The sequence below is a fragment of the Hyperolius riggenbachi genome, chromosome 1, assembly GCF_040937935.1.
Source record: "Hyperolius riggenbachi isolate aHypRig1 chromosome 1, aHypRig1.pri, whole genome shotgun sequence".
NCBI classification, from domain to species: domain Eukaryota; kingdom Metazoa; phylum Chordata; class Amphibia; order Anura; family Hyperoliidae; genus Hyperolius; species Hyperolius riggenbachi.
In genome coordinates, this window is record NC_090646.1 from 145514194 (window position 1) to 145537684 (window position 23491).

General features: G+C 45.3%; 1 protein-coding gene across 13 annotated transcripts in view; it reads left to right on the forward strand.

Moving 5' to 3' along the window:
- Window positions 1–10942: 10942 nt before the first annotated feature.
- SORBS2 (sorbin and SH3 domain containing 2) overlaps window positions 10943–23491 on the forward strand; it is a 403972-nt gene continuing 391423 nt past the window's right edge. For 12 of the 13 annotated variants that reach the window (XM_068278687.1, XM_068278672.1, XM_068278679.1 and 9 more), the window contains exon 1: window positions 10943–11458. The gene's annotated coding sequence lies outside the window, so the exon portion shown is untranslated. The remainder of the gene's footprint in view (window positions 11459–23491) is intronic. The other variant, XM_068278686.1, reaches the window with a different exon arrangement.

Here is a 23491-nt window from a genome sequence, read left to right on the forward strand (position 1 = left end):
ATTCTATATTATGTGCAGATTACACAACACTCAGCATTCAAAATGAGTCTTTCAGAGCAGTCTGTGAAGTAATGACCTCTCCTCTAGCAGAGGAAAAGTAAATAGTCCAGGAACAGTTGAGATAATAAAAGTCAGATAACAGCCCTCTCCACGACTAACTTAGTCGGAGAGCTTAATGGCTTGTTTGCATAGAGATAACAACTGGAGTTTCTCAACTCTTCCTGTACTGGAAACAATTACACTGATGTATCTGATCTTAATGTTTTATTTCTTAGCTGCGCTACACATACAAATTATAATATCATCATTTTTTTTCGCTTCAGTGTCTCTTTAAAACATCTATAGAAGTGATTAGAACCAGCACAGGACCAATAGAGAGCTAATACTGCGGTTGAGGGAGGGCTCCTCAGGGCCCCGGTGCAGTCACAACCTCTGCACCCCCTATTGCTACACCACTGATTTCAGTTCATCCCCAACACCGTCCCCCAGTAACCTATTTTCATGAGAGAGTAATCCAGTCACTGACAGAATCCATGGTCTATCATATTCTCAACTAATATTTTGGATGTAATTTTACCATTAGAGACTTGGCAAAGAGAATACTATAAACAACGTATAACACAAGACTAGAGTATATACTTTGATCTTAACCACAGAATCTCCACCCCCCACAGAAGTCAAGAGAATGCTTGTAAAGTTAATTCACATTAGTATAAACTCCTGATCTGTTACACAAGATATTTATTTTAAGCAGCAAACATTTGCTGAAGTGAAGATGCCAGGCACTGTTCATATCTGTTGGGGATGGAACAAAATTGGGAAAATTCATGTGAAATCATGTAGGTGGTTAGGAATAGTGATGAACAAAAAATAAATAGGATGCAAATTACAACTAACACATAAGTAGAGATGTCGCAAACCCGCGGATTTTGGCTCGCGAACTTGCAAAAAATAGACTTCAATGGCAAGGTGATGTAAAAGATGTTTCAAGGGGTCTAACACCTGGAGGGGGGCATGGCGGAATGGGAGACACGCCAAAAGTCCGGATTTGACGCACAGCAGGGTTGTAATCCCTAAAGGGCAGAAATCACATTGCATTCCTAAATTGGAGGCCTAAAGTGCTTAAAAACATCTTGCGTGTGTATACATGGATCATGGAGTGTAATTAGTGTACTGCTTCACACTGACACACCAAACTTACTGTGTAACACACCGCAAACATCTGTTTGTGTAGTGATGGCCGTGCTGGACTGGTGCGCACCATGGCGAGAGTGCAGGTGATGCTGTTTTTCAAGCTCATTTGGTCGGGCTGAGGTAGCTGAATGACAGAACAACAGTGACTGAGAGTCCAGCTGATCAAATTTGGTCTGTCTACAATGAAGCAAGGACCTTATTATCTTCTTGGGTCAGGTGTGCCCCCCAACACACTCATATAGCCGGTCATTGCTTCATTGTGATACGCAAGCCCCTTCACAGCGGCAAGGTAACGATCACGAAGGGGAATTGACACATGTACATGCCTTTGTTTTGTTGTTGCAGCCGCAGTGCAGACAGAAAAATTAGGCAGGCATGTACACACACCAGAAAAATTATTATAGCGCTGCTAGCAGCGGCCTTAAAAATTCAGGAATCCACCTGGAGTCCTGGACCCTGTTATTGGTGGCGGAGAAGGCAGTCAAGTGGCCTGCAGGCAGTGATGCTGTGTGGGGACCGACTTAGTCTTGGGGCAGGCAGTCACACGGTGTGCAGGCAGAGATGCTGTGTGTGGAGACTGACTTCGTCTTCAGGCAGGCCTGACTTTGCTTTGCAGACCAGGCATCCGTGGTCAGATGGACCCTTGACCCAACTCTGTGTCAAAGATGACACCACTTGCCTTTCAACATCACGGTACAGTTTGGGTATCGCCTTTTTTGAGAAATAATTGTGGCCTGGTACCTTCCACTGTGGTGTGTGGCTTTGCTTTTGTGTGCTGCTTTTCCTCAGGTTGTCATCCCATTGCAGTTTGTGCTTTTTCATCATGTGCCTTCGTAAGGTAGTTGTCCCTATGCAGGTCTTGGTCTTTCCACGGCTCAATTTTTGGTGGCAGAGAGTACAGATGGCATTGATCTCATCTGAGGCAGACGCACAAAAAAATGTCCACACCGCTGAGCCCTGGGATGATGGCACTTTGGTGACGGCTGCCGGAGTGTTAAGTGGGGTGCCAGAATCAGAGCAGGAGGAGGAAGATATGTCACGCTTCCGTGCGGAAGCTGAGAAAGATGAGGTGTTCTGTGTTAAATAGTCAACTACGTCCTGACAATATTGGGGATTGATGGCACATGCCTTCTTCTGAACACTGTACTTTGGTCGAGGGCCGCACAAAATCACGACAGCACAACCTCAAACAGACCTGCCGGGTGGCCTGCCTCTCGCTCGGCCTGTTTTTTCCATATTGGGGGGGATGAAGTGAAAGGTATGCACTGACTTGACTAATACAATGTGCAGTCACACAGGTGCAGTGAAAGGTATTCAGTGACTGCTATATAAAACAGCGTGCGGTCACACAGATGCAGTGAAAGGTAGGCAGTGACTGCCTGGTATATAAACCAGCGTGCGGTCACACAGATGCAGTAAAATGTATGCAGTGACTGCTATATAAAACTACGTGCAGTCACACAGATGCAGTGAAAGGTATGCAGTGACTGGTATATAAAATAGCGTGCAGTCACACAAATGCAGTGAAATGTATGCAGTGACTGCCTGGTTTATAGAACAGCGTGCGGTCACACAGATGCAGTGAAATGTATGCAGTGACTGCTATATAAAACAGCATGCGGTCACACAGATGCAGTGAAAGGTATGCAGTGACTGGTATATAAAACAGCGTGCAGTCACACAGATGCAGTGAAATGTATGCAGTGACTGGTATATAGAACAGTGTGCGGTCACCAGGGCCGGCCTTAGGTTTCACAGCGCCCTGAGCGAAAACTGATTTTTGTGCCCCCCCCCCCCTTTCATTCTCTTCCCACGTGCATATACACACACGCACGCACGTATACACACACACAGGCCCATATGCAATTCCTTTTTTTTCCTGAGATATCTCTTAGAACAGTGGTTCCCAACCTTTTTGACGTTGTGACACATCATGCCAAATGCTCAGATCTCTGTGACACGTCACATATGTATAATAGGAAAAATACTATTAAAAAAAAAATACTATTAATAATCATGAATGCATGGAAAGAGTGCACTATCCTGAATACACTTAAAAATTAATAAAAACAATCAGTGGGACGGTTAGCCGCCTCCTCCCCCCCCCCCCATTTAGAATGATAGCACAGCACTGACAATTTGCACCACACGTTATAGCCGCAGTGCGCCCCCCACCCAAAACGCCCTTAGACTCAGTATAGGTAGGTAGCCAGGTATAGGTGCCTCCAGTATAGGATCTCATGTGTAGGTGCCCTCAATATAGGTTGCCAAGCATAGGTGCCCCCAGTATAGGAAGTCAATTGAAGGTCTCCATCCCCCCATAGGTAGCCAGGCGTAGGTGCCTCCAGTATATGTAGCCAGGTGTTGGAGCACTCAGTAAAGGTAGCCAGCTATAGGTGCCCTCAGTATAGGAAATCAGGTGTAGGTGCCCTCAGTATAGGCAACCAGCTATAGGCGCCCCCTTGGAAGCTGGCGCCCTGAGCAACCGCTCCAGTCGCTCATATCAAAGGCCGGCTATGGCGGTCACACAGATGCAGTAAAAGGTATGCAGTGACTGGTATATAGAACAGCGTGCGGTCACACAGAAGCAGTGAAATGTATGCAGTGACTGCTATATAAAACAGCGTGCGGTCACACAGGTGCAGTGAAAGGTATGCAGTGACTGGTATAATACAATGTGCAGCAGTCACACTAGGCACTGAATGTGCTGGGCCTGGCACAGTATAGCAATTAGCAAGAACCAGCTGCGACAGACAGGGCTGTATATGCAGTGTCAGTGGGTTACACAAAAAAAAAAAAACATCACAAGAACATTAGCTCTCAAGAGCTGTTTTGCTGGTGCTTTTCAGCAACAAATATCAGCAAGGAGCAAGCTAACAAGTGCCTAACTAAGCTTTCCCTATCTCTGCAGCAACCGCTCTCCCTTCTCTCACTAAAACAGCAGCACACAGGGTGAGAACATGGCCGATGCTGCTGCCTTATATGGGAGGGGGGAGGCTCCAGGAGGGAGTGCAGCCTGATTAGCTGCCATGTGTCTGCTGACTGTGATGTAGACGGTCAAAGTTTAGCCCAATGATGTAGTATAGGGGGCGGGTCGAACCCGCATAAAGTGCGGGATTCGATGTGAACGCGAATCTGCAATGTTCGTGCGAATAAGTTCGCGTGCGAACCGTTCGGGACATCTCTACACATAAGTAAGAGAAACTAAAGGTAGCCTTATATCTAGCAACTGGGCGGTCGATTGACCAACCGATTCGATAATTATTATCGAATTGGATGAAAATCAGTGCCACCAAGTGCATGGCTGATCAACAATGCCACCAATTTCAATCGGATATCCTGCAAGATGTCGGGTTGTCGTGGTCGATTGGGTGCACTATACTTTACCTGTCTTAAATGCAAGTTTATTGCATATAGGCCATTGTGTCTGTTAAGCTGATTGCATTTTATCTGAGACTTCATAGCTCAAGTTCAGGAGACACCTGTGATGATTTGCTCAGCTGCCTGTGCAGGCAGGCAGCTTTTTGACCATTGTGTAGGTTTGCATGCTGCAGGACTCTGGAAAGAAGAGCTTCTGTCAGTTTTGCAGCTTGTGCTTGCTGAGGAATTTGCATACGTTGTCATGCAAATTGCCTGGCCACATTCATTGGAGGCGTGTACTATAAGTACTATGTGTGTCCCACAATGCTTTGCTGTTCATAAAGAGTCTTCCTGTGAAACACTCTGGAGAGTGTCAGCCATGCTCTTGGTTTGAAGATCAGCTTAGAGTAATTCCTGGAAACTGTGCTAGGCAGATTCCATAGTGCAGTTAGGATTGTTTATCTGTTTGTTTGTTCTGTTGCTGTTGTCCTGTCCCAGCGGTGGTCGACAGGAAATGGTTCTGATTTCTGTTCTTGGAGTATAGCTGGTGCAGCGGTTGCTACCAGCTATCTCTTCTGTTCTGTCTCCTGGGATTGCGCTAGCCACTTTCCGCTAGTGCTGTGGATCCTTCTGTTCTGCTACTCTGTACCTGGATCGCGCTAGCCACTTTTCGCTAGTGCTGTGGATCCTATCTCTCGCTTGTCCCTGTTTTCGTGTGTCTGTCTTGTCTGCTACGACCGCTTGCTGGAGGCTCGGTGAGGTAACCGTTAAGCAAGCGTTCGCGTCCTCTGTTTCATGTTTGTCTGTCGATGGTTAGTTAGGCGTGCTTGTCTCTATTGTGCTTATCACGTGGAGACCGCGCATAACCGCGTGCACTGTTGCGAGTGCGGTGTTCGCGGTTAGCTAGCGTTTGTTATTTTCCGCATCTTCTCATTGTATTATTTGCTGTGCCTTTGCTACCCTCGTATTCTGTTCTGATCTGCCTTGTGTCACGTCTGGCGATCGCACCTCTCGCGTTCGCGTTCCTATTTCATATCTGCTGTTGTGTGTGCGTGGTCGCGGGGTGGTGACTGGATTGGCGCACACACATACAACCTGTCCCTTTGCTCGTTCTCATTCGCAATCGCCTCTCTTGCGATTGCGTTCTGCGCTTCGTACAATTCCTGTCTGGCATTTGTGGAGTTACAGAGGATTGGTTCCTCTGCACTCCCCAGCGCCATCTGCCGACAGGAATTTCCCTCTACAGGTGCGTAGCACCTTTTGCTGGGTGCCTGCAATTACACGCTTGTGGAGGATTTCCGCCGTGTCAGCGCACGCGTTGTGCGCTGATCACAGAGAAAGTTCCACAATCGTTACAGTACCGAACTTGAACTTGACCGACATAAAAGCAGACAGAAGACAGTGAGCAACAGACTACTAATGAAAACACCCTGGAGTCAAGTTTTCTAGGAGACCAATATTTCTTGACTTGTTCAGTATTGAACTCCCTAAAACCACAAGTGGCAGAATTTCCACTGGTGACTTATTTGAAGCAATCCAGGAAGTTGCAAATACCATATTCAAGATGGCAGTTAATAGGGATGTTGACAAAACATGACAAAAATCTCAAATACAGAAAACACAAAGTGAAAGCAGCTCACAGCAAGTCACAAAGAACAATTAACAGGCCTAGTCACACAGCTTGCAAAGGATGTGACGTTCCACAGCCATTGTCTGGAGCATCCCAAGATGTGATCAAAAATGATTTACAAACTGTCATGGATATGGATTATACACAATGAAGAAAACAAACCTCCAGCAGAAGTGTAAGGCCCAATTAAACCTGTGAAATGGTCCAGAAAAGTTATTCCACAACTTGTTTAGGATACAACCGCTTCCTTCAAGCTCTCTACTTACGCAAGCAAAAAGCCTGCTTTGGGCAGTAGGATACGGAAGAGACCCTGTGCTCCATTTGGGACTTGTTTTGTTTATTTACAATGATATCCAAAAGAAGCTATTACTATAAGGGGCTCATGGAAACAGCTTGCACTGGAGCTAGATAATCAGTTTATAAGAACACACAAATCTCTGGTCCCATGGAGGATGACCAGTCCTTTTTTCAGGATTTGTCTTTCACAATACATGAAATGCCGATGCGGTCGCAACCTCTGCATCCCCTATTGCTACGCCCCTGATGAAGTAGTAGAATATTGACAAATTTACCAATATTCTACTACCGGCTATTTACTGTGCCCTTTACAATGGGCGCCTTTATTAAATGTATGCCCAATGAGAGGGATTTGGAGGGGTATACACCTTTATAGCCCACCACTTCAGACATGAAATGATACTTCAGTGAAAGAGGCGGTACATATTCTAAAGAGCTTAATGACATACATCAGTTTCTGGCAGGACTTGTGACCTTTTATTCTGTGGAACCAGAATTACCAGTTCTCATGTTGGAAGGAATTTCTTCTAAGGAAGCTCTATCTGGGAATGTCTTGCACATAATGAGAAAGAATACACGTGGTACACTCATTGATCAGGTACAATTAATATAAAAGGGCAGATTTGGAATGCAGGTGCATAATAGTCCACCACAGAGATTATGTATGCAGAGCTGCCTGTTACTGCCATAATGACTGAGGAGACTACTGGTCTGCCGATGATCTGCTGGTAGCTAGGCTGTATCCAAAGGATTTACCACTTACATAACAACTTGGCATAAAACACAACTGGATTGTGACTGGAAAAGTATAGCGAAATCCAGAAATCTGGAACCCCCGCTGAGAGGCTGAGAAACCGTGAACTGTCTCAATGGTTCATGCAAATGCACACTCTGTGGATGTCTACAATGAAGCATCTGACTAGATAATAGGTATTACCATTGTGAAATTCCACAGACTGGAGAAATCTGCCCATAGGCACCAAGTATGGCAAGTAAATTACTTCAGACTTTTCATTCATGGAGAAATAGATTAAATGATTGTGCCACTGCAGTGGTCACTTTCAGCAGGCTTATGCAAATCAGGATCATCCACTAAGCAACCTAGGTAGGTGCCTGGGACCTAGTGGATGTCAAGGGGCCCAGCTGCCACCCTTCCTTGACCTCTCTCCCAACACAGTGCACCAAAAGGGCCAGCAGGGGGAGCCAAAGCTACTATTTTATTGGAAACCCATTTCATCTTAATCCTTTTCTGTGTTTATGCCAGTTTGCCCCAACAAATCTACACCGAAATTGCTGACGCTCTTATAACAGTACTAGTAGAACTAAGCCCGTTTAAAAATGGGCTCTAGGTCTATCTTACACCGCATGTCAGCGCACCCGTCCGCCCGCCACCCACTGGCCCCATCCTCCTCCTGTCCCAACGGCTACACATGCGCAGTAGCCAAACCACACGGGACACAGGGACAGGAGGATGACGCAGGGTCAGGTAGGGTTTTATTATATAGGATGAGATGAAGGCAGACTACAGTGCCCACTTTAAACAGGAACTCCAGTGAAAATATTGTAATAAAAAAGTGCTTCATTTTTATAATAACTATGTATAAATGATTTAGTCAGTGTTTGCCCATAGTGCACACTTGAATGTGTTTTCCCCCTGCAGGTAAAAACAGAAAGTAAAAAACACTGCATGCATTTTCTCTATCAATTACATTAGCTTCTGAGATTAAAAAAAAGTGCATGTTTCCACACACTCTGTCCATCTCTGATGGAGCAGAACTGGCTCTGCAGACTTCTCCAGCATCACTACAGCACACAGCACTTGGGAAGGGGTAGAGAGGTTAGAGGCTGGGCGCTGCACAGAAGAGCCTGCTGCATACGGAATAGGGACTGTCTACAAATCTTTGTATGATTCCTTATCAGTGGCTGAGCAGATGCAGTCATTAGAACAATTGTGCAGAGAATAGAAAGCTTTTTCTCTCAGTGCCCATCTCCTCAAGCATCACTACAGGACACAGCACTTGGGGAGGGGTAGAAAGGCTGGAGGTAGAACAATGCTGTACACAAAACACTAAACACTGAATGTGAGACAGAGTCTGCCTGACACAAGTCTTCAGGATAAATGGTGTCAGCTGGCCGGGTATTGCCAGTTAGGCTGCCATATTTTTGCCTTTTAAACAATACCAGTTCCCTGGCAGCCCTGCTGATCTATTTGGCTGCAGTAGTGTTTGAATACACACTTCTGCGTTTGCGCTGGGTTTTTAAAATCCCATGCAATTTTACATTGCAATGTCTTTTTGAAAAATCATGAATATCTTGATGACCTGTACACACTGATGTGATGAGTTTTTATAAAAACGCAATCGCAGTGACTGCTGCATTTTTTTAAGTGCTACATTTGAAAAAAATGCATTAAAACCGCAATGCATTCGATTTTCATTGTGTTTTTTTTTAAGTAAACAATCAGGAAACTAGGAAAAGATAGCCCTAGTAAATTCACAAATGCATTGCAAGCACACAAAAATTGCAAGTAGAAATTTGATTAAAAAACATAATTGCATTGCACTGCGTTTGCGATTGAGCTTGGGATTTTCAGTGTGTACAGGCCCTTGCATTGATTGCTTTGGAACAGACCACAATCAATGTGAAAGCCACATAGGAATATCATTGCATCACATTGCAATGCTATTGTCACAGTGTGAAAGGGCCCAAAGAGCCATGTCACATGACTTTGCTTAGCTGTTACTGATATCCATTGCTAGTGATAGTCATGTTCAGGAGAACTCATGGAGAAGCAAATGATTTGTATGATCTGCTAATAAAGTTGCTAAGATCACATCCTGTTTTAACACATGAGCAGGACTAGCAAATCAGAAACTTACTTATCTATCACCTGACCCAACTGATCACATGCTTCTCCTTGAGTTCTTCTAGACATGACCATCACTATCAATTGTAGTGATGGGAATTCCAGCTCTTCTCAGAGAATCGGCTCTTCTGAATCGGCTCCCATTAAAGAGCCGGCTCTTACGGCTCTGAATCGGCTCTTCATTAAATATCACTAGACACCACTCAGAATCGGAGTAAAAGCCCCGCTCCCGTCTCCATGACAACTCCAGACTGCTTCTCTGACTGGGGCAATCCCTCCTGCTACTGCTCTGCTCCGCCCCATACACTCCTACAAGCTGGAAGAGGAGGACTACATCTCCTAGCATGCCTCAGCGCCCTTTATTACAGAGCAAAGCAGAGCTCTGTGGGGCGGCTGAGGCATCGGCTCTTTTAAAACTGAGAGCCGGCTCTTGTAGTTCGCAGCAAAGAGCCGGCTCTTAGAGCCGGCTCGTTCGCGAACGACCCATCACTAATCAATTGCACCAGCAGAGAACCACAGCATTCAAGAGCAACAGCAGCAGCCACTAGATGCTCTTGTGCAACATAACATCATATTCCCTAAACTTTTGTAAAGTTGTTGCACGCAGGCAATGTTACCATTACATTCATGGACTACATAGCACATGTTGCACAATTAGCGAAACACGCATTACCTGGGTAATGTTCACGTACGTTGCTAGGGTAATGCGTGCTACCACTTACGTAGCACGCATTACCTTAGCAACACAGGTTGCGCTAATTGTGTGACACATGCTACATAGCATAAGTCGGGCCTTTTCAGACCAAGAGCAGTCCGATCCAATTTTCGGAATACTGCTGTTTTCCCGATTGCAAGTTCAGCTCCTTTTTAAAGGCAATCGCTGATCGTGCTGCATTCTAAGACCACATTCACACTTGGGTACTGCAACACATAATCGCTTAACGATTGTGATTTTGCATTGCAGTGTTCCGTGATTTTTTTGGTGATTGCGTTTTGAGTTTCTCGCTCTGGTGAATGAGAATCACGACAAAATCGCCTTGAAAAATGCTACATGCAGAACATTTGCGATTATCAGAAAACACAAATGCGCCACAATCACTGCAGTAAGAGTAAGTAAGACTGTGCTGCAGTGGTTTGCGGATTGCTGGTGATGTGCGAAACAGGGCTGAAAGCACCTGAATGTGAATTAGGCCTAAATAGCAATGCAATTGTGTTTTGCGATTTTTAGTGTGAAAGAGTCCTAACGATAAGATTGCTATGTGCTCCCTGTGCACGGCAACGTTACCAAAGTTAAGTCACTTCACCAAAGTTTAGTCACTATGGACCCCTATTCATTAAGTGCTTTGAATAACATTAATAACAACTGCTTGGATTCTTAGTAGCTGTGACTGCTAGCAGCAACTAAGTATCCGATGTAAGGTGGCCCTAACCTGCAAGAATGATACAATCTTATGTAAAAGTAATCCAAACCTGGATATCTCACTCTAAAAGAAATTAGCATGCAGGGCTAGTGACCTGCACATGGGCAGCCATGCTTGCTGTGTAAAGCCTGTCTGTTGGCTGTTGCTATAGCTACCAAAAGCCAGTGCAACCCAATGAGCTGTGTGCAACCTCTGCTGAGAGCACACCAGCCATTTTCCTGCTGGGGAGCAGTGTGCTGCTGTATTATGCCCTTCTCTTGTTGATTTGCAGAGAAGACGTTCCTTGGCTTGTGGATAGAAGAAGGAGCAGCAGAGGGGTCGGTGCTGGGCATGGCTGCAGTCTTGTGTATGGAGGGGATGGGGACTGGCTCTCCTGTGAGCTGAGCTCAGGGAATGGCATGCAGCCTGCTCGTGCTTCCTATTCTCTATCAGGCGGCGGAGCAGCTTTTTTTGTCTTGTAAAGGCAGCGTTATCTGCACGGCTCGCTGCTGATAGCTGCTCACTGGGGAAGCTCGCTGACCCAAGCAAAGGGTGTTGCCCTTTCTGGAAGCTGGGGATTTTTTTTCCTTACTACAAGAAGGCGGCAGCGCTGGAGAAGCAGGTGTATCAGTCAGCTGCTGAGCACAGCCCTGTGTCTCCTCTGTGTGCTGCTGAACAAGGCATTCCTCTGACCATCATCACCTGTGCAAGGTAAGAGGCAGCTCACACGTGGCCATCATCTATAAACACATCTATGGGATTCTAGCATTACATACAATTGTGTATCACTGTTGGTTTTGTGTGCTTTCCCTGTGTGTGTCGGAGCAGTGCTTTTCAGCGCTGCTAGCTTTGGGCGCAGCCAGCGCCGCCATAGACTGTAATGGGAATCAGTCTATAGCGGCGCTCAGTGAGGAAGGTCGGCTCCGTCAGAAGACGGAGCCGAAGTTGTTTAAAAAACACAATAATTCGGCCTCCAGCAATCGCTGGAAGCCGAATTATTTCATTCCCCCACTATCCATGTCGGCCTGGAGGGGGAATAGTAATTAAAACGCCCCGGACTTGTGCAGAAGCAGGACCAGCCATTTAACAGCTGGATCCTGCGCCCAAGTCTACCAGCGCCGTATTCAAATGTACGCGTGTGTGTAGCCATTGGTTTGGTTGTGTTATGCAACACAGAAGTGGTTATGCAGCCATAACAGACCTGGCAGCTGTAGTTATTTGTGTTATTAGTAATACATGTTTGGGTGCTGCTGTACTGACACTATTGCACTGCTGTATTGTGGTGTGCCCATGTGATTTGCTGCAGTACAGGGCATAGCTTGTTTTTGTGTTACATCTTCTACAGCAGGGGTTCCCATCATCATTACAGCAATCAGTCATGCCCCTCATTATAAAAGCTGGTATTTATTTGCCAAGTAAAATCCCAATTGTGAGATTCTTCACCTCATTTACCATTTGACACATGTTTGTTAGGGTCACTCCTTAATTGTGTATTAATGCTTTTAATTGGCTAAATATTAATTCAGGTTTGTATATGGTTTATCATCTTTTATTTTATTTTGTTTTTTAAACGGAAACTTTTAAAAATGGTTTTGACAGTGACAAGTACCCCATCCCCCCCCCCTTTTCCTCCGAGCTCAATATAAGTAGCCCTTAGGTATGCATTGCACATGTCCACAACCTAGGCTCTACAGGGCTAACCTGTGACCTACCTACCTACCTACCTGCTGCTTGCTTGTCATTGTACTAGATATGAAAAGCATAGGAGGATATGCATTTGGCTTATTGTTGCATTATGTAGGTTGGCAGGAAGAAAGTCTTTTGTTCCAGGAGGGGTTACCTGCGTGCCGTAGCTGGTAAAAGTTGGTAAATGATTTTCCTGTTAGCAGGTGAGCAGTGGGACTATCTGGGCATGGAATGGTTAATACCATGAAGCTCAGTACACCGCTTGTGTTCTATAGCATGGAGTGAAGAATAGGCAAGCTGGGAGTGGAGCATGATTACAGTGTGGCGCTATTATAATATGCATACAGTCTCATTTTCCCCCAAACATAACACAATCTGTCACACAATAAAGGTAGTCTGTTGCGCCTGAGAGATTCATGACCACAACACAGACCAACACCCACAGCCATTTCATCTTCTCCTGTGAATAGTCTCTGAGGGATAACTCAGCTATCCCTACTAATAAAGGTCAGTAGCCAACTGAGACTCTTTAATGCATAAATGATATTCAAAGGTTACTGTAATAAATGCTGATAGCTTGGCACACGCTGCTGCCAAAGGGTAAAGGGAGCTGCATTTGTTCTGATTGTCAGGATCTCTTATCAGGCAAGACACATTCATTTCATTCATTTTACGGATGTAAATATTTGTCGTTCCTGCCTCTGCCTTATTAGCGAGCATGCTGCTGTGCTCTCAAACAATGAGATCCATGTTATGATCACATTAGGAATACTGACTCTCTGACAGCCATATTCTTTCAATAAACTTTATTAATAGGTCCTTCCACGCACAATGGCATACAATAACAAACCTTGTGCCAGCATCCCTGTGAATGTACAGCAAATGCATTTTATCTGCCTGGTGGATTGGTATCGGTAGCGTTTCTACGCTGGTATTCTGTTATTTACATCTGAATGGCTATTTGGGTCTTTTAATGAGCATGGCATTCCTTTATCTGGTTAATGCATTGAGGAGCTATTGATTTTTGTTCTCAGATGTCCTCCCTCCCCCATCCTGTAATGCTGTGTTCCTACTGTGCAACTACTATAGACTAGTGGGCCTTATATGATGGCAAGATAAGAAATGTGAGGTTAGCATGTGACCGAAGAAATACAGGTCTTGATGAAGAAAGAAAGGTCTGCAGTTATTATTGGTGCCATGCGATGCAGCAGCAGATGTGAATGTAAGGCACTACAGAGGAAGAGTAATGTGATGACACTGGGTGTGTGTCTGTGGATCAGTAGGATTTTTATTGCAGCTCATTGTGCAGGAAGGTGATTGAAGATTAATAGAGGTGACTTGAAGTGTCAGACACAAGGCCCTTCTAGGATTATGACTACTCATTCTATCGGTCCTCACTGACAGCACTTCCTCTATAGAGAAGACTGGCACTGATGATATGTTTGTGCCAACTACACTCTGCCAACTACACTCTGTGATGACTCCACAGGCTGCAGTTTTTATTAAATGTTTATACAGAGTTAAATCTTCAAATTTTTGTAAATGTGTCATGTAAAGCCTTAGTTCAGGCTTGTTTGAATGCATTTCGTGTCGAATGTATTTTAACTTGCAATGCGCAAAGACTTTCACCTGACTAGCTTGGTTTGCAGTGCTGACTTGCTATGCAAATGTCAGTTGCAGCTTGCCTGGACTGAATAGCAATCTATGAGCTGTCCATATGCCTCCCCTCTATCCCATCATCACCTGCATCAGGTAGTGGGAAGGAGGTGAGAGGGGGTGCCAGCCTATCTGCTTCTGTGATCAAAGTGCTAGCCCTGCCCACCTCTTTACTGTGTTCCGCAGGAGGGAGCAGAAGGAGGAGATGGGCAAGGTCATGTGATGTTTTTTTTGCAGCGGAAGAAACTCCCACTCTGCTGGCAGTTCTATACTTTGGCTATCATTCATAAAGCATTTCCGCATGCGGAAATGCTTAATACCGGTGACTTTACTGACCACTCTGCAAAATCCCCATTCATAAAGGCTCTTTCCGCATGAAAAGCTGACAGAGCGATACATTTCCGCCTTGTGCGGAGTTTTTCTAGATTTATCTAGAAAAAGTTACAAACACGTCCATTCATAAAGATTAGAGCAAGCGGTATGCAGAAGGAAAATACCGCTTGCTCGACAGTAGCGATAGGCGGGCGGAATACGTGTAAATGAATGGGACGGACCTCCCAAGCAGCATCAGACAGAGGAGCGCACGGAGGGAATCGGGCAGCTTTTATCTTTCCGCATGTCTTCCGCCACGCTACCGCCAGCTTCCTCCAGAAAACCTCCGCACTTCTACTGCAACAGGCAACTTCTTTATGAATGACCACCCAGAAGTCTTAAGTACCGGTTGCGGAGAAGAACGGTGTTTTCCCGCACTACCGACTGCACCTTTATGAATGATACCCATTGTGTACAGATCTTTAGGTCATTATTATTATTATTATTATTTATTGTATTTTTATAAAGCGCCAACATATTACGCAGCGCTGCACAATAGACAAATGGGTTAACATACAGGTAGAACATACGGAAACTCACAACAAAACAAGATCATGCAAATGATTTGATAACAATACAGTGTCATAGGTCAAAATAGAGACTGTTCGAGTCTACAAGAGGGGTGGTTGTGAGTAAGATTGCATAATCAAGCTGGATACGTTAGGGAAGAGGGCCCTGCCGGAGGCTTACAATCTAAAGGATGGGGTGGAGACAACAGGTGCGTCTTTTGAGAGGGGGTCTAACAGAACATATTATGGTGCTGGTGTAGGGGGGTATGCGAGCGTGAAGAGGTGAGTCTTGAGAGCTTGTTTGAATGTGACTGACTCTTCCAAAGGAAACTTCTGTGGAACAGCAGCATCAAATGTAAAAATTGTAATGGCAGAGTAACCTATTCACTTTTAGTAACAAGAAAAAAAAACTAAAGTATTTTTTTTTTTTTTTTACTAGTTAAGGACCACGCTAATTGAAATCTACGCCTTGTTTTGATGGCTACGTAGCTGCCAGGGCATAGATTTCAATACACCGACGCTGCACGTTCTCGCCGCTTTTGTCGCTCCTGACGATCTCACCGATGTCTTCCCACCAAGGTTCACTCGCTATGCCATCTCTAGAACGGCAGAGCCCTGTGAGCGGGTCAGAAACCGATTTCATTGGCTCCTGACCCTGTCTACCAACATAAGCAACTCCCATTGGCTTACATTGATAGTCAGGGTCAGCTAATGAAAGCGCTCTCTCTTGCACGCTCACGCCTGTGCAGTATGGAGCCGCACGTCTTTGGGAGGACACGGCTCCCGAAGACTTCCAAATACCCTTTCGGCGGGGGATTGAAACGGGGGGCAGCCAGCACAGGATAGAGATCACCGAGAGAGGAGACAGAAGGCTCTATACGACCCAGAGCCTTCCCTCTCCTTAGGTAAGTATTTGCTTCATTTTTTTTAAAAATGCGGTTCCCATTCACTTTAAAGCGGGATTGTCACTATATAAAAATCATATTTCAACAGCAACTGGTCTGAGTGTATTAAGTGATTAAGATGCTAATCCTGCATTCAAAACTTTACAAATCCTGCCTTCAAAACTGTCAGTGTAGGCTGTCAGTGGTCATAAGTAGGGATGTTCAATGAGATGCAAATAATTCCAAGTTAATGCAGGACTATGCACATTTTGTAGGTTTATTTTAGCAGCTTCAAAGAGGACCAATGAAATCATGCCGGCATGGAATTCTGTTAATCTATTTTTTTTTTTTCTAGCTGCTTACATTTTTGTACAAAATTTGTTTAGTGTACCTGAGATGGGGCCCCTTTAAAAATGTATACATACCTGGGTCTTCCTCCGGCCTGATCGTTTCCTCAGTCGCCTTCTCCTTTGCCCGCGACTGGCCCCGGAAAATCCTCCAGTTGGTGCATACGCAGACTGGCCAAGCGCGCTCCTGTTGTCAGGAGCGTTCTGCACCTGCACTGTCGTACTGCGGAGGTGCAGAACGCACCAGGTGATGTGAGTGCGGCGGGAGCGCATGTACGACTGGGCTGCACATGCGCAGGTGGCACCGGACCGGAGGACTTTCCAGGGTCAATTGCGGATGAAGGGGGAGTTGGAAGAGGACGGCATGGGAGCGATCAGGCCGGAGGGTGCTGGAGGAAGCCCCAGGAATGTATATTTTGCCTTTATTCTCCCATCATAAGTTCCCTTTAATCCTGCTTCAGCTGGGAATTATGCATCTCATTTTTCATTCTTAGTTATGAAGCAGCTAAATCAGGTGCTTAGCCACTGTCATGGCAGAGTTCTGTAAAAACTTCCATAGTTCACTGTCATAAAAATTACCATATCCCTCTAAGGCTAACTAAAAAGGAACCCAAGGTGAGAGACACATGGAGGCTGCCATATTTATTTCCTTTTAAACCATACTAGTTTCCTGGCAGTCATGCTGATCTCTCTGGCTGCAGTATTGTCTGAATCACACACCCGAAACAAGCATGCAGCTATTGTCAGATTTTTGTCAGAAACACCTGATCTGCATGGTTGTTCAGGGTCTATGGCTAGAAGTATTATAGGCAGAGGATAATCAGATCAGCCAGGCATTGTTAAAAGGAAATAAATATGTCAGCCTTCATATGTCTCTCGCCTTGGGTACCTTTTTAGGTCGCATTCACAGTGGTAAGTTGCGGAGCTGCGTTATAAAGTCTTATAACGCAGCTTACCACACTGCAATGCTAATCCTATGGGCCGTTCACAGAGCGACGTTAAAGTCGCGTTGAAAATGTTGCGTTGTGGTAACTCACCGCTTGCAGTGCGTTACCTCTTAAAGCAGACACGTTGCGACTTAAGGTCTCCTTTAGGGCCCATTCACCGGTGATTTTTGCCGGCGTCTTGCAGGACTGATTTTTCTGAGAATTCACGAGGAAATATCAATGAACACTGCGTCAATTTTCCAACGATCGCGTTTAGCGCTTCTTTAGCACTGAAACGCGATCGCCAGGAAATCGCCTGAAAATGGTGCAGGCAATGCGTTTGCGTTTCACAATTTTGGGGGATTTGTGGCGATAACTGCAAATCGCCCAAGTAAGAATGGGCCCATAGGGTTTTATTACACTAGCACTTTTAAAAAGCACTAGCAGTTGAGCGTTTTGCCTAAATCGTGGCAAAACGCTCTAGTGTGAATGGGCCCTGAATGTTCGCTATCACAAAGAGTTCTAAAATCAGTAATGCTATTAAAGTGATTGAGGTTGTGGATCTCAGTATTGTTACTCGGTGCCAGACCACCCCTCTGTCCTGTAATTAGTAATGCACAGACAAAACCATGTCCATGTGGTGTGCGTGTGTCTGTGTGTGGGTGCGTGTCTGGGATGGGGAGCGTGTCTCCTTTTTTTTTTATAGCTCCCCACTTTCTCACCATTTTAGCTAACCTAGTTTATTGCCCCCCCCCCCTTTAAATACTCACCACTGAGGGTCTTTAAATTTGGGGTCACCTTACTCAACTATTTGAACTTACAGCCATGGTGCCAAACCTCTCAGAGCTGCTCATTCACTGGGTCATTCACTGAAACCATACTACCCAACACTCCAGTATAGTGGGAGAAGGGCTGTAGCTGTAACAGCTATGGTGAAGGGAGGTGGCAAGAAGCATGAGCACCATGCCCCTTCCAGCCAAAGCAGCAGGAGACTAAGCCAATGCGATGATAAAGGGCCACCTTCAGATGAAATTCCCAGCTGGTGTTTTTGGTGTGCTGTCATCCTTGGAACTTGAAGAGTATAGTTGAGTGCAGGACAACCCTCAGCAAGCTACATGAGAGAAGAGGTGGTCAGACATTTGGGCTGAACACCAGCTCACTGCAGAGATTGGGAGCCTAACATACCGTAAATTGCCTCCACCAGGTTCTCTGTGTTCATACAATACAACCTGAATAATCCGATAGAACATTCTATCGTTCACTACCATTAATGGGCACCTTTACAGTAACAGGTATGTACAGTGGCTTGCAAAAGTATTCGGCCCCCATGAAGTTTTCCACATTTTGTCACAAACATGAATCGATTTTATTAGAATTCCACATGAAAGACCAATACAAAGTGGTGTACAAGTGAGAAGTGGAACGAAAATCATACATCATTCCAAACATTTTTTACAAATCAATAACTGCAAAGTGGGGTGTGCGTAATTATTCAGCCCCCTGAGTCAATACTTTGTAGAACCACCTTTTGCTGCAATTACACCTGCCAGTCTTTTAGGGTATGTCTCTACCAGCTTTGCACATCTAGAGACTGAAATCCGTGCCCATTCTTCTTTGCAAAACAGCTCTTGCTCAGTCAGATTAGATGGACAGCGTTTGTGAACAGCAGTTTTCAGGACTTGCCACAGATTCTCAATTGGATTTAGATCTGGACTTTGACTGGGGCATTCTAAATTATGTATAGTTTTTGTTTTAACCATTCCATTGTTGCCCTGGCTTTATGTTTAGGGTCGTTGTCCTGCTGGAAGGTGGACCTCCGCCCCAGTCTCAAGTCTTTTGCAGACTCCAAGAGGTTTTCTTCCAAGATTGTCCTGTATTTGGCTCCATCCATCTTCCCATCAACTTTGACCAGCTTCCCTGTCCCTGCTGAAGAGAAGCACCCCAGAGCATGATGCTGCCACCACCATATTTGACAGTGGGGGTGGTGTGTTCTGAGTGATGTGCAGTGTTTGTTTTCTGCCACACATAGCATTTTGCATTTTTGCCAAAAAGTTCCATTTTGGTCTCATCCGACCAGAGCACCTTCTTCCACATGTTTGCTGTGTCCCCCACATGGCAATGTGGCCAACTGTAAACGGGACTTCTTATGCTTTTCTGTTAACCTCCTTGGCGGTAATCCCGAGCTGAGCTCGGGGTATGCCGCCGGAGGTCGCCGCTCAGGCCCTGCTGGGCCGATTTCAATTCTGTAAAAAGCAGCACACGCAGCCGGCACTTTGCCAGCCGCGTGTGCTGCCCGATCGCCGCCGCTCCGCGGCGATCCGCCGCGTGCAGCGGCGAAAGAGGGTCCCCCCAGCCGCCCGAGCCCAGCGCAGCCGGAACAAACAGTTCCGGCCGGCGCTAGGGGCTGGATCGGGCGGCTCTGACGTCAGGACGTCGACTGACGTCCATGACGTCACTCCGCTTGTCGCCATGGCGACGAGGAAAGCGAAACAAGATAGGCCGCTCATTGCGGCCTATCTTGTTACTTTCGATTGCCGGAGGCGATCGAAAGTACGCTTCCGGAGCGCCCTCTAGTGGGCTTTCATGCAGCCAACTTTCAGTTGGCTGCATGAAATATTTTTTTTTTTTTCAATTTAAAAAAAACCCTCCCGCAGCCTCCCTGGCAAAATAAATAAACCGCCAGGGAGGTTAACAATGGCTTTCTTCCTGTCACTCTTCCATAAGAGCCAACTTTGTGCAGTGCACGACTAATAGTTGTCCTGTGGACAGATTCCTCCACCTGAGCTGTAGATCTCTGCAGCTCGTCCAGAGTCACCATGGGCCTCTTGACTGCATTTCTGATCAGCGCTGTCCTTGTTCGGCCTGTGAGTTTAGGTGGACGGCCTTGTCTTGGTAGGTTTACAGTTGTGCCATACTCCTTCCATTTCTGAATGATCGCTTGAACAGTGCTCTGTGGGATGTTCAAGGCTTTGGAAATCTTTTTGTAGCCTAAGCCTGCTTTAAATTTCTCAATAACTTTATCCCTGACCTGTCTGGTGTGTTCTTTGAACTTCATGGTGTTGTTGCTCCCAATATTGTCTTAGACAACCTCTGAGATTGTCACAGAGCAGCTGTATTTGTACTGACATTAGATTACACACATGTGCACTCTAGTCATTAGCACTCATCAGGCAATGTCTATGGGCAACTGACTGCACTCAGACCAAAGGGGGCTGAATAATTACGCACACCCCACTTTGCAGTTTTTGATTTGTAAAGAATGTTTGGAATCGTGTATGATTTTCGTTCCACTTCTCACGTGTACACCACTTTGTATTGGTCTTTCACGTGGAATTCCAATAAAATTGATTCATGTTTGTGGCAGTAATGTGACAAAATGTGGAAAACTTAGAGGGATCCGAATACTTTTGCAAGCCACTGTATTTCTCATTGGGACTGATTTATCAAGGTATACGCAAAACTGGAGTAAAGTGGAGCAGTTGAACAGAGTGACGACTCAGGTTTTAGATAGTAAATGATTAAAGTGTTTTTTTTTTTTTTCTTTTTTTTTTTTTTTCTTGTTAGTTGTTTAGAGAAACAGATGCATTTTGTTGTAGTTTTCCTTTAAAGGACAACCGAGGTGGCATGTGACATGGTGAGATAGACGTGTATGTACAGTGCCTAGCACACAAATAACTAGGCTGTGTTCCTTTTTTTTCTTTCTCTGCTTGAAAGAGTTAATCAGGTATGTACCGTAAGTGGCAGTTCCTGTCTGAGTCAGAGTATAGCATAAACCTCACTGATAAGTACCGTGTTTCCCCTAAAGTAAGACATCCCCTGAGAATAAAACCTAGCAGGAATGTCAAGAATGCTTGGAATGTAAGACATCCTCCGAATTTAAGTCCTAGTTAGCAGCCCACATGACACCAGCAAGTCATGATGAATACAAAGCCTGGAAACAGGAGAGCAGCAGTATAATGTTAGTTCTACACAGTCCTACATATGTGTCAGGCAATTTGTGTTTTTGTTGGCGCCAGCCCTCCTGATCTGTTGTGATAAGCACTTCACCTCTTCACCTCTTCCCAGGACACACACACACAGCTTATCCTATGCTCTGGGGAGCCTGACAGAGTTCTCTGCCTGCAAGAAATAGACTTACTCGCATGATCAGCAGAATCAATTTCTTGTGAGAGCCAATATCTGCAAACCACAAGCTCTGTGTATGTTGCACGCGTTTCAGCATGGCATACAGTATATACATTTTGTATAGGAAAACTACCAGTGTTTGCCCAAAAATAAGACATCCTCTGAAAATAAGCCCTAGCACATCTTTTAGAGCAAAAATTAATATAAGACAGTGTCTTATTTTCGGGGAAACACGGTAGTTACAGCCATAAAATACTTTCCTGTCAGTAAATGGCTTCCTGGAGCAGGGAAGGGATAAAAGGGGTTAATATTCCATAGATTTGAGCTCTAGCGTGCTTCAATGAAGGTGTCATGGAGCAGGGACAATGAAACAGTAAAAACTTAAAAACTAGATTTGAATATAAAACTGAGGGATATCTAGAAATTCATTTTTAGGAGGATGATAGTATCTAGGTTAAAGGACATCTGAGGTGAAAATAAACTGATTGTATCAATCAGTTTATTTTCACCTCGATGTCCTTTAACCTGCTGTGACCAGTTAGCTCCACAATATGCAGTTGTTACCTATATACCCTTGCATTGAGCACTATATAAAGGTGTGAGCTGCTCTTTCACACCAAACTCCAGGCACAGTTTTAGATACTCTATCTGTGGTCACATAATCTGTAAAAGTCCAACTGTAGTAACGAGAAGCAGCAAACACAGTGAATCCAGCGCAGGAGACTTGGGCACACCGGGAGTAACTCTGGCGCAGTCAGAATACGGAGCTGAAGTTACTTTTAAAACGCAATAATTCGGCCTCCAGCAAATGCTGGAAGCCGAATTATTTCATTCCCCACCATCCATGGCGGCCTGGAGGGGGAATAGTATTTAATATGGCCGGGACTTGTGCAGCAGCAGGATCAGCCATATACCGGCTGTATCCTGCGCCCAAGTCTCCCACGCCAATTCCTCTCGTACGCAGCAGCAGGCCCTGCAGGTGTTGCTGCAGGAGGCAATGTCTGTGCTGGATCCCTGTCTGGGTGCTGAGTCAGTCTCTGTTGCAAGCGTTCACATCACACACACCACACATTTAATCTTGGTGCTGCCCTTCTCAGTGCTGGGTGGTTTCAGTGCAGGCTTCAGGTGATCTCTACTTCATTACTTCACTGTTTTTGTGGTTTGAGTAGGCTTAAAAAGGCACTGTAAGGACAAATATTAGAATGTAATACACAGTTTAGGATACCCAATTTTGCATTAACCCTTTTTGGACTGGATGGTTTTGGTCAGAGCCATCCTTTTGTAAACAGTGATTGCTGTGATTGGATCACAGCAGAGCAAGTGAGCTGCAGCATCCCTGGATCAGTGAGAGTGATGGGAAAGGCATGGTGGAGAAGTTGAAATCTATGTCCTGGCAGGAATAAACAGACACAAACTGGCGTAGATTTGACTAGCGTCATCCCAAACAGGTTAGTTATCCTGGTTTCAACATCTGAAATGCTTCCTATATCTACAGGAATATGCTGCACTATATTGGTATGTTACCATAACCATATGCTCCCTGTGATGTTTAGCCTAGGCTAGTGGCTGGATAGTGTAATGGTTAAGGCAGGCATGGGCAAACTCAGCCCTCCAGCTGTTACAGAACTACAAGTCCCACAATGCATTTGCCTTTATGAGTCATGACTGTGGCTGTCAGACTTCTGGAATGCATTGTGGGACTTGTAGTTCTGTAACAGCTGGAGGGCCAAGTTTGCCCATGCCTGGGTTAAGGGCTCTGCCTCTGACACAGGAGACCAGGGTTCGAATCTTGGTTCTGCCTGTTCAGTAAGCCAACACCTATTCAGTAGGAGACCTTAGGCAAGTCTCCCTAACACTGCTACTGCCTATAGAGCGCGCCCTAGTGGCTGCTGCTCTGGCGCATTGAGTCTGCCAGGAGAAAAGCACGATATAAATGTTATTTGTCTTATGTCACACAGCCTTCTTCCCCAGAGCATTCTGGGAGAGCAGGGGACAACAAACATTCCAGAGCGATGCACCTTGCCAGCAGTAAAGATCTTCTTCAATTTCGTGTGCCTTGTGTCTAAATCTATAACTTAATATTTAAAAAAAAAATAGGCTATGGCATAGAGGTGGGAATACGATTAATGTCAGGAAACTGTGAGGGAGGTAAATTAAGGTCAATAGAATTCTGGGTAGTAGATGGCACGGTTACTTGGTAAACACTAATGTGATGCTGTAGTGCTGAAAATGCACGTGT